The 10,862-nt window shown below is 48.2% G+C and overlaps 1 long non-coding RNA gene across 1 annotated transcript; it reads left to right on the top strand.

Annotated features, from left to right (window-relative positions):
- The first annotated feature begins 3,809 nt into the window (after positions 1–3,809).
- LOC110139476 (uncharacterized) lies at positions 3,810–9,827 on the top strand. The gene is made up of 2 exons (XR_011488185.1): positions 3,810–4,014; positions 8,244–9,827. It is a non-coding gene; the product is annotated as an uncharacterized lncRNA (long non-coding RNA).
- The last annotated feature ends 1,035 nt before the right edge of the window (positions 9,828–10,862 follow it).

Genomic DNA, 10,862 nt, shown 5'->3' with positions numbered 1-10,862 from the left:
CCCTGGCAACCAGCCCCCATCCATAGGTATTTTCCAAGTTGCCTATTAACATATACTCAGGGGTAGTTGAAAGAGATACGCTATGAAGATCAAGACACCTTTACTACTTCTGACACTTAGGAAAAAGCCATGAAGTCTCCCTGGGGTTGGGACAGTTCCGGGCCACAGGTTCAGGGCAGGGTGCCACCTGCAGCAGCCTGACTGATGGCTCTGAAGTGGGGAGTCAGAATTTACCAGTGAACCATCTGGTTTACTGTATTTAAGTCTCTGGGCCATAGGCTTCAGTCTGTGCAGAGTAGGTTTTACAGACCTGGAAGAACTGGGGCCTCAGGGAGTGGTTATGCTGGGAAGATGCAGACAGGCAAGGCAGGACAGAATGCTTCCGTGAGAAGGCCAGGCCCAGAGAGGGGGCTCGGTGGGGTGTCTCCCAGCCCTTTAGTAGCCAGGGCCATGGGCAGAATCTTGCCATTGGATCTCCAGCCCCAAGACCATCTCCTACACTCAGCAGGGGCTGAGTGCAGGGGAGGACAGTTGCCAGGCAAGCCAGGCCAGTGCCCCCCAGGCCTGCAGGGGAGATACTGAGAGTGGTGCATGGGGCCTGCAGGGAGAGAGAGGCCGCAGAGAGGAGGTGGACAATAGCAGCCTGACATCAGAGTAAGGGCTGCTGACCCCTTGCCTCCTGCATTGAGTGAGGGAAGGTGCAGGTGGGTGTCACTGAGAAAAACCCCATGTGCAAGAGGCAGGGATTTGAGAGAGAGAAGAGAACTTTGCTTCCAATAAGGAAATGCTCAGAGAGGGGATGTGTGTATGTGGTTGTTGGTGTGCGTCTATGGTAGAAAGACCTCAGGGATGGGAAGGGCTGGGGGAGAGGGCAGGAGAAATGGTAGGGGTGCTGTGGGAGGGTTGGCACTTGATCTATGGCCATTGCCCCTTCTGTCTGGAAAAGCCCGGCCTGGGCTCAAGTTGCCTGTGAGATGCTCTGTCAAGAGTGCTCTGGGATGAGGGAGTGTCCCCAATGTGGAGGCGGCTGTGGGAGGCGGAGGGGCAGAGAGAAGGACTGACCCTCATGTTCACCATTCACTTGGCTCTCACCTCGTTGCCTCACAAGAGTGCATGTGCCCTGGCTGGACACCGTTTAGAGTCTCCACTGCCTTAGCCACTGAAGGTCAAAAGATGCTGTTCCTTCTGCAGGTTGGGTCCCTATGAATCCCAGTGAGTCAAATGACTCCCTTTGCTGATCATTTTATCATCAGTCTTTGATGTTTTCCAGTTGCTGCTGGCTCCAGAGAGGTTAATCTGTCTAAATACATGTAGCTTGTAAACGGCAAGGCTGAGATTTGAATCCACATCTGTCTCTCAAGCACCCTCCATGACAAAGTGATGGCCGGGCTCTGTCAGTCCACTTCTCTCTTCAGATCTGTCTTAGTTTGGCTTCTTTTGAAAACAATGACAGGGCTTTTGGATAGGAGATGGGAGGAAGCAGGAGCGAGGGAGTGAGTGGCAAATGATCATGGAAGAAAGGAAAGCCCACACAAGGGTGTGTAGTGATGGGTGACATTCCTGGCACAGGCTCCTTCCCTCCCACCACCCCCAACTTTTCAAGGAAAATAGAGAATGCCTCTCAGACTGGAAGTGTCCACCCTAAGGCTGGTAGGCAGAGTGTTTCGTCTCCCATCCACTGTGGGCTGCACTGGGTTTATCAGCACTCCCATTCTTCCAATCAGAGGAAGATGCTTCCTGCAGTGTGACAAGTCAAGACCCACAGGCACAATCCACATCCTCATGTCAGAAATCAGGATGAAGGCAAGAGGGCACATAAGTGCCAGTCTCCAGGAAGTGACCATCTGTGGTCTCAAGTATGTTTCAGGGACAAAACACTTAACCGTTGCTCCACTGAGGCCCCAGGGAGAAACACAATCTCTCCTCTTCCCCAAATAGCAATTAGTCCACTTCCCCCAAGTGACAGCCTTCAGAAATTTTCACTAGAGGCTTTCAAGCTGCCAGATCTCATATCTGTGGTTAATGGTTTGAGCGGGCCATGTGGCTGTCCCATGGGATTCCCAGAAGAAACCAGAGGATTAAAAGGCTGAGGAGATATTTGCAGAGCAGCAATGGAGACATAGACGTTGAGAACAGACTTATGGACATGGCTTGGGCTGTGGGGAGGGAGGAGAGGGTGGGATGGACGGAGAGAATTACATGGAAACACATTACCATGTGTGAAATAGACAGTCAGTGGGAATTTGCCATATGACTCAGGGAACTCAAACCAGGGCTCAGTAACAACCTGGAGGAGTGGGATGGGGAGGGAGGTGAGAGGGATGTTCAAGTGGAGGGGACATGGATAAACCCGAATAATGGCTGATTCATGCTGATGTTTGGTAGAAACCAATACAATACTGTAAAGCAATTATCCTTCAATTAAAAATAAATAAATTAAAAAAGAAAAAAAAAGAATGAGGAGGCAGGGAAGGAAGATGAGAGAAGAAGGTCTGAATAAACTCATTACACACAAAGAGAGCTGGGCTGGGGTCTTTCAACAACTGAATGTTGTTGAACAACTTGTCAAAAAAAGCCCCAGAATCATTTAAATGCAGTATTTAGTGCAGTGAAATTCACATATTAACAATTCCCTTTACTTTTTCCTGAGTGAAAATCAAGACAGTTTAGAATGTGAGGACGTGGGAAGGGAGGAAGACAGAGCTTTCTTTTGTCTTATTTCTGGCGACCCAGCTTCTGGAGACAATTGACAAAAGGTGTTGATGGTGAGGCTGGGGCCTTGGCGACTTGACATACTCCAGGTGTGGGACTGAGATGGGGAGGCTTGGGGCTAGTAACTGGATACCTTGACAGGAATCCTGACCAGAGTACTGGGCGTTTTGGGTCTTGAGTGTCCTGGGTCAGATTTTATCATCTAAAGCACACGGTCCCATTGGCCAATTAAACAGCTTATTGAGAGTACAGTTGGCTCCTTTTAACAGGCATCAGGAAGGAGTATGGGGTGCCAAGCAAAAGAAGCCATCACCCCCACCACCCAACTTCAAAACAGACCCCAACAGCCCACATTAGATGGATCTGTGTCCGCAATTCTCCTAACTCCTTTCTTCTCTTCCCCATGCTCCTGAAGTTCATCATCTAACCCGTCAAACATTTCAGTGTCTCTGCTGCCTTGCTTCACTTGTTGGTAGTTAAGAACTGAAGCAGGTGTGGGGAGGTGCGGCTCCCTGAGGATTTATAAAACCCAAGCCACTTGTCATGGAGGCTGTGTTTTTCTTGCCAAATTTGCTGGTTTCTCTCCAGTGCACCTGGTCTCTTATCTTTTCCAAAAAAGGTTGAAACCTGCTCATCACCTGCCTTGGCAACATCTGTACCCCAGAATCAAGGAAAATAGAATCAGAAAATGTCATACAAAAGATCTGGTTTACCCTACCTTTCCTCCCCTCTGTCATTTTACAGATGAGGAAACAGTCCCATGGAGGGTAAGGAGCTTGACAATGTGATGGGCTGTTTAGGAGAAGCGGTCCCTGAATCAGGTTCCTGATCCTCATTCCAAGCTTATCTTGAGAAAGTCCTGTGCCAGGTTCTCTTGGCCCATTACCTCCTGCACTGATGTTTCCCAGGAAGTTCTCTTTTCCAGGGTAGGAGCTTCTGGGTTTGAACAGGGAGTGCTATGGACGGACGTTTTGTGTGCCTCCCCCAATAGTCATGTGTTGGAACTCTTACCCCAGTGTGATGGTGTTTGGAGATTGGAACTTTGGGAGGTAATTTGGGTTAGATGAGGTCACAAAGGTGGGCCCTTCATGGTGGAATTAGTGCTCTTATAAAAGAGATATGAGACCTCTTTTTCCTTCTGCCGTGTGAGGACACAACGAGAAGATGGCCAGCTGCAAGCCAGGAAAAGTGCGCTTAACCAGAACCTGACCAAGCTCACTGTGGGCTGCTCTATCAGAGGTGGTGGGTACAAGGCAGTGCTCTGGACTGCTGGGAAGGACATCATCCCACTAGATAGTGGAGGTAAAGTCCTCCATGGTGACACCATGCCTAGCTTAAGTGTGGCAGGATTATTTTAAATTTTTTATGTTTTGTCCACACCATGTGGCATGTGAGATCTTAGGTCCCCAATCAGGGATGGAACCTGCACCCTCTGCATTGAAGCTAGGCGTCTTAATCACTGGACCACCAGGGAAGTCCCTAGTGTGGTAATATTTTATAAGAAAGTACTTTTTTTTGGCTTTACAGATAGCAGGTAAGACAAAACAAATTTCCTTTATCATCCAGGCAAGTCACCAAGTACAAAGAAATGCTTTGGAGACAAGAAAATCCATATAGTTTCTCTCTTTTCCTTTCTAAGAGTGAAGTCCAAAATCTACTCTTTGAAAATCTTCCTTGAAAATCCTAAAATTCCACATAGGGACTCATTCCTCACAATTTAACTTCTGATCTCCCTGAGATGATACACTTTAGTCTGTTATTAGTCACCTTGAAGTGTGAATCGGCCTCTGATCCTTCTGTGAAAGCAGGTAGTGTTGGGGAGAGATAAGGGGTTAGGGACCTGATGTAGGCCATCTCAACCTAGCTCAGCTCGATTCCAGGTGGGCGAGTGTTGGTTTTGAAAAGGGTTGGTTTTGAAAGGGACTAGGCATTTCAAAGAACTCGAGTGCCCTCCCTGTTGGACTGTGAACCCGAACAGTGCAAAAGCCAAGATTCTTGGCATGAAAGGCAGAAGACAAGATGCAGACACAGGGCAGAGAAAGACTGGAGTGGACCAGCAGAGATCTGTTTGTTTTGTTATCAAAGGAAAATACACAGGTATCTGGGCAGAGGAGAGAGAGTGTCTCCAGCTGTATCAGCTCATATCTTAGCAGGGATAACCCAGGTCCTGTCATGTGGGGAGGATGGAGGGGTGCAACCCAGGGGCAGGGACACTACCTGTGGACCCTAGGAAGGGCAAAGTTGTTCTGTATCTCGACTATACTCTCCTGACTTGCAGGGGTTTTTTTTGTTTGTTTTTCCCCTAACATTTATTTATTTAGCTACACCAGGTCTTAGCTGAGGCATACAGAATCTTTAGTTTTGGCATGTAGGATCTAGTTTCCTGACCAGGGGTCGTACCCAGGGCCTGTGCATTGGGAGTGAACAGTTTTAGCCACTGGACCGCCAGGGAAGTCCCCTGATTTGCATTCTTTACTGGTGCAGCCAGTAACCTGGAGCTGCCATCCTCTGTGGCTGGAGAGTAGACAAAGATGGTGGCATGGCCATCACAGAGCCAGGCTCCGCAGGCCAGTGAAACGGCTGAGAAACTGCGTCTTCAGGAGGGGAATGTCTCCTGACCCCCTAAGAGGAGCTTATTTCCCAGGAGTGTTCCTGTGAGTTAATTTCCAAGGCCAGCATCGTTTCTCCACAGATCCTTTTTATTGCCATGGAGACAGTCTGCACAGCTCTGTCCAATGAAAAGTCTGAGCAGCAGGCACCATGACAACCTGTGGGGGCTGGAAGGACAGCTCCAAAGTTCCTCGCAGACCAGAGCAAGGACAGAGGCCTGGGGACATTATGATTGTCACAAGTGTGGTTGATGAAAGGGGATGGCTTGACTCTTTACTGCCTTTTTCTCTGTAGGCAGTGAGCAAGGGATGGGTGTGATGGTGGGCCTGCGGCTGGTGGTGTTGAGGTTTGGGGCTACTGAAGGCAGTCAGCATCATTCTTTTATTGACTCCATGCTGTGTTTATCCCCAGCCAGGCCAGTTCGTATGTGTCTGAAGCTGTGACAAAGCCAGAGCAGAGCATTGTCTGGCTCTGGGTGTGGGGTGGGGGTGAGAAGGAGGAAACAGCACACCCTAGGAGATGTTTCAGGACTAAACAAGCGCTTCTCTGTAGAAACCACCCCACCCCTCCCAGCATGGTGGAGACAACTCGCTGCCAAGTTGACACGAAGCTCTCGGATTCGCATGTTGGGGCATCCTGGCTTTGCTGATGGCGAGGTGTTTGTGGTATGAGGCCTGAGGCCAGCCACACCCTCCCTGCTTGTCCTCTGCACTTGCCTGACTCCTGCTGGAGCCTGCCAGACACACGGGGGTCCCATGACCTCTGTGTTCAGCCCAGAGCTGGCTCAGAAGCCTTGCCCATCTCCTTCCTTCCTTCCTCCCAGGCTCTCTCTCCATTCTATCTGTCCCCTGGCCCTGGGCTTCCTCACTCCCAGCCCAGCACTCTTACTCCCACTATTCCGTGGTTGGATTATTCAGAGAATCAGCTTGTGTCTCTACACCAGGCCTCATCCCGAAGGGCTGGGAGGAGCAGAGTGGTTCTAAGATCTCTCTACTCCTGGAGGGGCTTAGGAAAGTCACAGACATGACTTAAGGCCTGCTTGTCCTACTGGGAGCTATCCTTGTGAAGGCTTCATCTTAGGGGATAGATAGCAGATGGTCTCTAAGAGCAACTGTTAGGACTAAACTCATAACCAAATTTTGATAGTAGATGCCAGTTACTCCAGTTCTGGAGGGTCAAGTTCTGTGTGACTCATTTTTCTCATGTGCAAAATGGGTATAAATTTGTAAGGCTGGGATGAGAATTAGATGAATTAATACTTGGGCCTGGTTTATGGTAGGTTTCAGCTGTTATTTTGATTCTTATTACCAAGTCCTCATACAGTGCTTGGGACCACGACTTGTTGTTCAGTCACTGTCATGTCCAACTCTTTGCAACCCCATGGACTGCAGCATGCCAGGCTTCCCTGTCTTTCTCTATCTTCTGGAGTTTGCTCAAACTCATGTCCATTGAGTCAGTGATGCCATCCAACCATCTCGTCCTCTGTCATCCTCTTCTCCTCCTGCCTTTCTCTGTAGATGCTCCTGCATCTGTCCAGCAGGGGCTTTGCTTATTTCCATCAACTCCAGTGCTGAGGAGCAGCCCCTGGCCTACTCTTCCACTCTGTAGGAAGTGGCTATCTTATCTGGAGAGTAGCTATCCCACCCCAGAGCAATTCATCTGTATCTCCTAGGGATCCCCAGCTGGTGGGATCAGCACCTCCACCCATCTTGGATAAGAGAGCATCTCCCTCAACCAGTCTATATGGTTGATGGCATTACCTTTCTCTCTCATGGCATCTTCCATCTTCTATCCACCAAGTACAGATCACAAGCCTCTAAGTGCCCATCATAAGCCCTGTATGTTCTCACATAACCAAAGGATCAGTTCTGTGTTCAGCACTCTGAGCTGACTCCTGGTGGCCTTGCTTCTTTGCTCATCACCTCACTTAGCATGAGTACACACCTCCATTCCCTCCAGCCCTCAGCTGACCCACTTAGCCTGCAGTGGTTCTTCCAAACCATTCCATGAGAAATGTCAGTCAATTCACCCAGAATTTGTCATCAGAAGCTTCTTTTCCTGGATCATCACTGTTTGGTGCATCCCATCACTGTACCTATGTGATGTCTTTCACCCCTCCCCATGTCAAAACCCACTCTTAGGAAGTTTTGCAAACTCATTCATTCTGATGGGTGAAAGTGACTATTAGGACTTAGTCATTCTGACAGTTACAAGGCTTCCAGGTAGCCATCCTTAAGACGTCATGTCGATTAACTGCATGCTCGTAGATTCAATAAACATACCTTGATGGCATGCTCCAGTGGATGCTGCTGTGATTATCACGATAACCATTTACGAGCACCTACTATATCTCAGGTGAGATAACTGACCACAGTAGAGTGAAATGGTCAACATCTGTACTGGATCTCTACCCCATTCATTTTGCCAAAAATTCTAGAAGGACCAACAATTTATATGTAAAGTAATATAACTTAATGTTGAGACTTATGGACAAGAATATACTTTATAGCCCCATGTACAATAGCAAAAGGCAGGAAACCACTTAAATGCCCATCAACACAGCATCATTAACAGGGGATGATTAAATAAGTTATGGTATGTCCATTTATGGACTACTCTGTATCTGTTTTTGTTTTTTTTTAAATGGTCATAGATTTGTAACTATTGATAATGGAACAATCCCCAAGATAACAATTAAAAGGGAAAAAGCAAGTGTGTAGCACAGTGTATAGAGTGTGCTACTGTGTGTGCAGTGAGGGCAAATCCATAGTGGGGTGTATGCAGAGACTGTTTCTGGAAGGAAAAGAAAGTTGACAAGAGCGGCTGGTTCAGGGAATGGGACTGTTGATCCAGGTAAGAGAATGGCATACTTTTTATCCTTTAATGGAATTTGGATTCTTTTTATTCCTTACCACATTCAGGTATTACTTCTGAGTTTCAAAAACTTAAGAAATGAGCAGATGCTGTGGAATCAGACACACTTGGATTGAAGTTGAATTTCCATCAGTTTCTACCTGCATGTCCTTGACTGTGTTACTTACCCTCATCTAGTCTCGCCCTCTGCGGAATGGGGAGTAATAGCACCCACCTCTTGGGTGGTGGTGAGGATTAAGGGGGAGCGTGCCTGTGAAGTTCTCAGCACAGTGCCTGGCACAAAGCAAGCCATCGGTCGTCAGGCCCTTTACATAATCATCTCTAATTATCATTCTGGGTCCAGTACTATTCAACAAATCTGTTTCCTGTGCATTGGGCACCCAGCAAAGTCTGGCGATACAAAAGCAGTGGGAGAATCAGGCCGTGGACAACCAACCATAACAATCCTGGAACAAGAAATTTCAGGGAAAGCATGTTTAACTCTGCCTGAGGGGCAGAGGGCAGGGGTTCCAGAAGGGTTCCCTAAAGTGACATTTGTGGTGGGGGTTTCAAAGGATGAGAAGGAGCAGCTCCAGCAGAGATGCCACGTGAGGAAAGGAACAGGTGTGGGGGCTTGGGGCCCTCTGTCCCTGCTACAGGAGAGCATAGTGTGAGGGAGAGAGTGGGGGCAGGACCCCCAGATAGAAACCATGCTGGGGACAGAGGCAGAGCGCCAGTTCCTCTCAACAGCAGTGCCTCGCTCCCTCCTTTCCCCTGTGGTCACCTCCTTGAAATCCTAATCTTTTTCCAGTTGCTGCAGTGCAGCCTGGGGCAAAAGTACCAGCAGTATATATGCAAATGTGCTTTGGGGTCTCCTCTTCTAGCCCCAGCCTTCGGAAGTAGCAGAGACACCTGTTCTTCAGGGCAGGCGTGTGTCTGTTCCACAGGCTCCTAATACTGCAGTCAGTTACCTCCAGACATTTTTCTCCCCGAAAGATTCACACCAAGGGCTTGTATGGATGTTCTGTTTTCTCTATCAATTATATATCTGTCTATAAAATATAGATACATTTCTCCCTTTCTGGATAAGCAGGGAAGGACCAATGCAGGGAACCGCGATTGAACCAGACACTCTGGGAAGAGGAAGAGCTGGAACCGCCGATGGCTCTGGCGGTCATCCTACAACCAGAAAAGACAGCCCACTGCGCGCTGTCAGATGACGACTTAGCCACGTCCGGAGAGGAGCAGAGTGCAGCCTCCCTCCCTGTCTCCTGGGTGACAAAGTCTCCGGATGGCCCCACCAACAATGAGATGAAAATGAAGAGCCCTGCAGTATAATGAGGGTGATAAAAATAGAGAGTTGCTGAGTAAAGGGCAGACCACAGTGGAGGAGGAGGAATCCTGCCCGGAGCAGGTGGACGGGGCCTCCCGGCCTGTGACTCAGACCAGGGCTGGCAGAGGGGGTGGCAGGGAGGTCAGAGAGGGGCCGAAGGGTGGGCTTACTTGAATGTCCCAAGCAGACGCTGTCCTGGTCACTGTGACTCTGACCTCCACAGCGGGTGGACAAGGTGGGGCCAACACACACGCTGATGGGGGTTGGGAAATTCTTGCCCTTGTCTTGAACCTCTTGCCTGTCAATAAGAGTCAGAAAATGCGTTAAGAGTTAATGTGTCAATTTCTCTTAAAACATTGCACCTCTTGTCTGTAGTTTGGAGTGGAAGAAGCCTGCTAACCATGCCTCCTTCCCTCCCTCCTTCCCTTCTTCTTTCCCTTCCTTTCTTCTTTCTTCAGTTGGCAGCTTGGAGTAACTGCCAGCAAAGGCAGCCTCTCCTACAGAAGGAAGGCTCGAGGTGAGCAGGGACAGCTGCATGTGATGCCTTCTGGCACCTTGCCCCTCTGCAGTCTTTCTTTTTAAAATTATCTTCTAAAAAATTAAAATTTATTCTGATATTCAGCCACGAGAAAGGAAGATATCCTCCCATTTATTTGTGACAACGTGGACGGACTCTGAGTGTTTTATGCTAAGTGAGATAAGTCAGGCAGAGACAGGTACTACATAACATCACTTAAAGGTGACACCTAAGGGTTAAACCAGAAAAAAAAGAGAGAGTAAATGGCGGTGACTGGGGGATGGGGGATACTAAGGGTGAGGGTGGGTTTTTATTTTAAATTTGGCTGCACTAGGTGTTTGTCGGTGCCTGGGCTTATTTCTAGGTCGCGGCGAACAGCGGCTACTCTCTAGCTGTGGCGCTCTGGCTTCTCGTTACAGTGGCCTCTCTTGTGGATCACAGGCTTAGTTGCTCAGAGGCACATGGGATCTTCCTGGACTAGGGATCGAACCCGTGTCTCCTGCATCGGCAGATAGATTCTTTACCACTGAGCCAACAGGGAAGCCCCAGAGTGAGGGTGTTTAGAGGTACGATCTTGAAACAGGTAGTAAACAAGCCATAGAGACCTAATACACAGTATAATGAATAGACAATATGATATTATAATACTATAAATATGTAATGTGATCATTAGTGCTACATCGCAGTCATGTTACAATATATAAACATATCAGATAGTACAGTGCACACCTTACACCTGCAATTTTACATGTCAAATTCATTTTAAAAAATTCACAAAAATTATTTTTAGAGTAATACATGCTTATAGTACAAAATTCAGAAGGGAAAAAATAAATA

This window comes from Odocoileus virginianus, chromosome 6, assembly GCF_023699985.2.
Source record: "Odocoileus virginianus isolate 20LAN1187 ecotype Illinois chromosome 6, Ovbor_1.2, whole genome shotgun sequence".
Taxonomy (NCBI): domain Eukaryota; kingdom Metazoa; phylum Chordata; class Mammalia; order Artiodactyla; family Cervidae; genus Odocoileus; species Odocoileus virginianus.
This window is presented reverse-complemented; position numbering and strand designations above follow the sequence as displayed.